At 37.6% G+C, this 7,211-nt stretch overlaps 1 non-coding gene across 1 annotated transcript; it reads left to right on the forward strand.

Moving 5' to 3' along the window:
* The first annotated feature begins 526 nt into the window (after positions 1-526).
* Positions 527-630, forward strand: LOC127746852 (small nucleolar RNA R71). Its single transcript, XR_008008664.1, has one exon. It is a non-coding gene; the product is annotated as a small nucleolar RNA R71 (small nucleolar RNA).
* The last annotated feature ends 6,581 nt before the right edge of the window (positions 631-7,211 follow it).

Consider the following 7,211-nt stretch of genomic DNA (forward strand, 5'->3'; position numbering starts at 1 on the left):
GGAATGGTGGCTTATTGTTAAACCTATTATGGGTTCTTCCACCTTGATTATTGTTGAAGCATTGTTGAGGCTTCTGTTGATCTTTCCATGAAAGGTTAGGATGATTTTTCCATGAGGAGTTATAGGTGTTTCCATAGGATTCTCCCATATAATTCACCTCTTCCATTATGGGTTGATCTAGATCATAGTCATCTCCATCATAGGAGGTGTCATGAGTGTTGCTAGTTGTAGCTTGCACTCCAATCAAGTACTGAGAGATCATATTGACTTGTTGAGTTAATATCTTATTTTGAGCCAATATGGCATTCAGAGTTTCAACTTCTAGGACTCCTTTCTTCTGAGCTACCCCATTGTTCACAGGGTTCCTCTCAGAAGTGTACATGAATTGGTTGTTTGAAACCATTTCAATAAGTTCCTGAGCCTCTTCAGGCATTTTCTTCAAATGGAGTGATCCACCAGCAGAATGATCCAAGGACATCTTGGATATCTCAGATAGGCCATCATAGAAAATTCCTATTCTGAGAATATGTCAGGAGGACACCTCTTTATCAGTTGCTTGTATCCTTCCCAAGCTTCATAAAGGGATTCACCCTCTTTTTGTCTGAAAGTTCGAACTTCCACCCTGAGCTTGCTCATCTTTTGGGGTGGAAAGAACTTGGCGAAGAAAGAATTGACTAGCTTTTCCCAAGAGTTTAGGCTTTCCTTAGTGTTTCGGGGGTTACCTGAAATGGTAGGTCGATCTTTCTCGAGCTCTGTGGTGGTGGCTCGAGCTGTCGTGTCCGACTTGTTGAACTTGGTGGAGCTACTGATCCTTCGTCACCGGAGGGTGGTGGTACCTGCAATGGACTCCGATGCTTAACTTAGCACGTGCTTTAGGCAGGTTTTTGTAGAATCAGAGTATGAGTTATACCTGAGTGCTCCAGTGTATTTATAATGGTGTAGAGTGACTGATGAGCGGATAATTTATACGCTTTTTGGCATTGTTTTTAGGTAGTTTTTAGTATGATCCAGTTACTTTTAGGGATATTTTCATTAGTTTTTATGCTAAATTCACATTTCTGGACTTTACTATGAGTTTGTGTGTTTTTCTGTGATTTCAGGTAATTTCTGGCTGAAATTGAGGGACCTGAGCAAACTCTGATAGGAGGCTGACAAAGGACTGCTGATGCTGTTGGAATCTGACCTCCCTGCACTCAAAATGAATTTTCTGGAGCTACAGAACTCCAAATGGTGCGCTCTCAACGGCGTTGGAAAGTAAACATCCAGAGATTTCCAGCAATATATAATAGACCATACTTTATTCGTTATTAGATGACGTAAACTGGCGCTCAATGTCAGCTCCATGTTGCTGTCTGGAGTCAAACGCCAGAAACACGTTACAACTTGGCGTTCAACTCCAAAAGAAGCCTCAGCTCGTGGATAGATCAAGCTCAGCCCAAACATACACCAAGTGGGCCCTAGAAGTGGATTTATGCATCAATTACTTACTTATGTAAACCCTAGTAGCTAGTTTAGTATAAATAGAACTTTATACTAGTTTATTAAGAGTCTTTGATCATTCGGTCTTGTGACCACGTTTGGGGGCTGGCCATTTGGCCATGCCTGAACCTTTCACTTATGTATTTTCAACGGTGGAGTTTCTACACACCATAGATTAAGGGTGTGGAGCTCTGCTGTACCTCAAGTTTCAATGCAATTACTATTATTTTCTATTCAATTTGATTTATTCCTATTCTAAGATATTCGTTGCACTTCAACATGATGAATGTGATGATCCATGACACTCATAATCATTCTTACCTATGAACGCACGTGACTGACAACCACTTCCGTTCTACCTTAGACCGGGCGCATATCTCTTGGATTCCTTAATCAGAATCTTCAACGGTGGAGTTTCTACACACCATAGATTAAGGGTGTGGAGCTCTGCTGTACATCAAGTTTCAATGCAAGTACTACTATTTTCTATTCAATTCGACTTATTCTTATTCTAAGATATTCGTTGCACTTCAACATGATGAATGTGATGATCCGTGACACTCATCATCATTCTCACCTATGAACGCGTGACTGACAACCGCTTCCGTTCTACCTTAGACCAGGCGCATATCTCTTGGATTCCTTAATCAGAATCTTCGTGGTATAAGCTAGAATTGATGGCGGCATTCATGGGAATCCGGAAAGTCTAACCTTGTTTGTCGTATTTCGAGTAGGATTCTGGGACTGAATGACTGTGACGAGCTTCAAACTCACGATTGCTAGGTGTGATGACAAACGCAAAAGAATCAAGGAATTCTATTCCAACATGATCGAGAACCGACAGATGATTAGCCGTGCTGTGACAGAGCATTTGGACCATTTTCACTGAGAGGATGGGATGTAGCCATTGACAACGGTGATGCCCTACATACAGCTTGCCATGGAAAGGAAGAAGAAGGATTGAATGGATGCAGTAGGAAAGCAGAGATTCAGAAGGAACATAGCATCTCCATATACCTATCTGAAATTCCCACCATTGGATTACATGAGTAACTTTATCTTTATTTTATGTTTATTTACTATTATTTGATTTTCTAAATTCCATAATTTATTTGAATCCGCCTGACTGGGATTTACAAGATGACCATAGCTTGCTTCATACCAACAATCTCTGTGGGATCGACCCTTACTCACGTAAGGTATTACTTGGACGACCCAGTACACTTGCTGGTTAGTTGTGCGAAGTTGTGAAGTTATGTTTGGACCATGGTATTGCGCACCAGGTTTTGGCGCCATCACCAGGGACAATCAATTTCGAACAACAATTTAAGCATGAGTAACAATTTCGCTCACCAAATTTTTGGCGCCGTTGCCGGGGATTGTTCGAGTATGGACAACTAACGGTTCGTCTTGTTGCTCAGATTAGGTAATTTTATTTTCAAAAAGTTTTCAAAAAAATTTTCAAAAACATTTTTCTTTATTTTCGTTTTTCTAAAGAATATATTCAAAAAAATAATAAAAATACAAAAAAATCATAACATCATAAAAATAAAAAATATTTTGTGTTTCTTGTTTAAGTCTTGAGTCAACTTTTAAGTGTGGTGTCAATTGCATGCTTTAAAAATTTTTCTTGCATTTTTCGAAAATTCATGCATTCATGGTGTTCTTCATGATCTTCAACATGCATTAAAGATTTCTAAGTTTGGTGTCTTGCATGTTTTCTTTGCATCAAAAATTTTTCAAAATTATGTTCTTGATGTTCATCATGATCTTCAAAGTGTTCTTGGTGTTCATCTTGACATTCATAGTGTTCTTGCATGCATCATATGTTTTGATTCATAATTTTCATGTTGTGAGTCATTTTTATGTTTTTCTCTCTCATAATTAAAAATTCAAAAATAAAAAAAATATCTTTTCTTTATTTCTCTCAAAAATTTGAAATTTTGGGTTGACTTGGTCAAAAATTTTTAAAAATAAGTTGTTTTCTTGTTAGTCAAGTCAAAATTTCAATTTTAAAAATATTATCTTTTCAAAACTTTTTCAAAAATCAAATCTTTTTCAATTTTTTATATATTTTCGAAAATTACTATTAAATTAGTTTTCAAAATCTTTTTTTTATCTTTATTTCATAATTTTCGAAATTACACTAACAATTAATGTGATTGATTCAAAAATTTGAAGTTTTTACTTTCTTGTTAAGAAAGGTTCAATCTTTAAATTCTAGAATCATATCTTTTAGTTTCTTGTTAGCTAAGTAATCAATTTTAATTTTAAAAATTAAATCCTTTTCAATCCTATCTTTTTATCATATCTTCTTATCTTATCTTATATCATATCTTTTTCAAAATTTTATCTTTTTTTCAAAAATTTGATTTTAAAATATCTTTTCTAACTTTTTATCTTCTTATCTTCTTATCTTTTCAAATTTGATTTTCAAATTTTTTTTCAACTAACTATTTGACTTTTTGTTTGTTTCCTATCTTTTTCAAAACCACCTAACTACTTCTCTCTCTCTAATTTTCGAAAATATCTCATCCTTTTTCAAAATTATTTTTAATTAATTAATTGTTTTAAATTTTAATTTTAATTATATCTTATCTCTAATTTTCGAAAATCACTAACTACTTTTTCAAAATTATTTTCGAAATTCTCTATCTCTCCTCTTCTTCTATTTATTTATTTATTTACTAACACTTCTCTTCACCTCTCTTCATCTCTTATCACCTCCCCTATCCTTACTCTTTATACAGACTATTCATCCATATCCTTTCTTTATTCCCTTTCTTCTTCTACTAACAATAAGGAACCTCTTTACTGTGACATAGAGGATTCTTCTTTCTTTTCTTTTTCTCTTCTTCCCTATATGAGCAGGAACAAGGAAAAAGACATTCTTGTTGAAGCTGATCCAGAACCTGAAAGGACTCTAAAAAGGAAACTAAGAGAAGCTAAAGTACAACAATCCAGAGACAACCTTTTTGAAATTTTCGAACAAGAGAAGGAGATGGCAGCCGAACCCAACAACAATAATGCAAGAAGAATGCTAGGTGATTTCACTAAACCAACGTCCAAATTTGATGGAAGAAGCATCTCCATTCCGGCCATTGGAGCAAACAATTTTGAGCTGAAACCTCAACTAGTTGCTCTAATGCAACAAAACTGCAAGTTTCATGGACTTCCATCAGAAGATCCCTATCAGTTTTTAACTGAGTTCTTGCAGATTTGTGAGACTGTAAAGATGAATGGAGTAGATCCTGAAGTTTACAGGCTCATGCTTTTCCCTTTTGCTGTAAGAGACAAAGCTAGAACATGGTTGGATTCACAACCTAAAGATAGCCTGGACTCCTGGGATAAGCTGGTCACGACCTTCTTGGCTAAGTTCTTTCCTCCTCAAAAGCTGAGCAAGCTTAGAGTGGATGTTCAGACCTTCAAACAAAAAGATGGTGAATCTCTCTATGAAGCTTGGGAAAGATACAAACAAATGACCAAAAAGTGTCCTTCTGACATGTTTTTAGAATGGACCATATTAGATATATTCTATTATGGTCTATCTGAGCTTTCCAAAATGTCATTGGACCATTCTGCAGGTGGATCCATTTACCTAAAGAAAATGCCTGCAGAAGCTCAAGAACTTATTGACATGGTTGTAAATAACCAATTCATGTACACTTTTGAGAGGAATTCCGTGAATAATGGGACGCCTCAGAGGAAGGGAGTTCTTGAAATTGATGCTCTGAATGCCATATTGGCTCAGAACAAAGTGTTGACTAAGCAAGTCAACATGATTTCTCAAGGTCTGAATGGATGGCTAAATGCATCCAACAGTATTAAAGAGGCAGCTTCTGAAGAAGCTTATGATCCTGAGAACCCTGCAATAGCAGAGGTAAATTACATAGGTGAACCTTATGGGAACACCTATAATTCATCATGGAGAAATCATCCAAATTTCTCATGGAAGGATCAACAAAAGCCTCAACAAGGCTTTAACAATGGTGGACGAAATAGGCTGAGCAATAGCAAGCCTTTTCCATCATCTTCTCAGCAACAGACAGAGAATTCTGAACAAAGCACTTATAATTTAGCTAATCTAGTCTCTGATCTGTCTAAGGCCACTTTAAGTTTCATGAGTGAAATAAGATCCTCTATTAGAAATTTGGAGGCACAAGTTGGCCAGCTGAGCAGAAAATTAACTGAAACTCCTCCTAATATTCTCCCAAGCAATACAGAAGAGAATCCAAAAGGAGAGTGCAAGGCCATTGATGTGATCAAAATGGCCGAATGCACAAGGGAGGAGAAGGACGAAAATCCTAGTGAGGAAGACCTCCTGGGACGTCTCTCAAACAAGAAGGAGTTCCTTATTAAGGACCTTAAGGAATCTGAGGTTCATATAGAGACCATAGAGATTCTACTAAATCTCCTTCTGCCATTCATGAGTTCTGAAGACTATTCTTCCTCTGAAGAGGATGAAGATGTAACTGGAAAGCAAGTTGCTCAATGTCTAGGAGCTATCATGAAGCTAAATGCCAAGTTATTTGGTAATGAGAGGAAGCATGAACAGCTTCTCTCAATACAGAGTCAAACAGAGCCCCCACAGCCAAACTCTAAGTTTGGTGTTGGGAGGCCACAACCAAACTCTAAGTTTGGTGTTGAACTCCCACATTCAAACTCTAAGTTTGGTGTTGGGAGGTCCCAACAATGCTCTGAACATCTGTGAAGCTCCATGAGAGCTCACTGTCAAGCTATTGACATTAAAGAAGCGCTTATTAGGAGGCAACCTAATCTTTATTTATCTAATTTTATTTTATTTTCATTGTTCTTTTATGTTTTATTAGGTTCATGATCATGTGGAGTCACGAAAAAATATTAAAATTAAAAACAAAATCAAAAACAGCAGAAAAAAAACCACACCCTGGAGGAAGGACTTACTGGCGTTTAAACGCCAGTAAGGAGCATCTGGCTGGCGTTCAACGCCAGAACAGAGCATAGAGCTGGTGCTGAACGCTAGAAACAAGCATGGAACTGGCGTTCAACACCAGAAACATGCTGCACATGGGCGTTGAACGCCCAAAACGTGCATCACTTCGGCGTTCTGGTGGACGAAATTGTGATCACTTGTTCTTTGTTTATAAAGGATGTTTACTCTTAGGGCACTGTTTATTTTCTTCACAATCTCGTTCAACTAACCAGCAAGTGTACTGGGTCGTCCAAGTAATAAACCTTACGTGAGTAAGGGTCGAATCCACAGAGATTGTTGGTATGAAGCAAGCTATGGTCACCTTGCAAATCTCAGTTAGGCAGATTTAAAATAGTTTATGGGTTTTTCGAAAATAGAAATAATGAAAGGGATAAAGATACTTATGCAGGTTCATTGGTAGGAATTTCAGATAAGCGGATGGAGATGCTGTAGAGCTCTTGGACACCTGGTCTCCTACTGCTTCTACTCAGTCCTTCTTACTCCTTTCCATGGCAAGCTTTGTATAGGGGTTCACCATCAACTGTGGCTACTTTCATCCTCTCGGGAAAATGATCCTATGCGGTTGTCAGTCGCACGGCTAATCGTCTGGAGGCATCACCCATGGCTGATGGCTACATCCCATCCTCGCAGTGAAAACTAATGCTAACGCACTCTGTCACAGTACGGCTAATCACCGGTTGGTTCCCGCTCCTACTGGAATAGAATCCCTCTTTTGCGTCTGTCACCAACGCCCAGCAGGTTAAAGTTTGAAGCACGTCAC

This window comes from Arachis duranensis, chromosome 4 (genome assembly GCF_000817695.3).
Source record: "Arachis duranensis cultivar V14167 chromosome 4, aradu.V14167.gnm2.J7QH, whole genome shotgun sequence".
Taxonomy (NCBI): Eukaryota; Viridiplantae; Streptophyta; class Magnoliopsida; order Fabales; family Fabaceae; genus Arachis; species Arachis duranensis.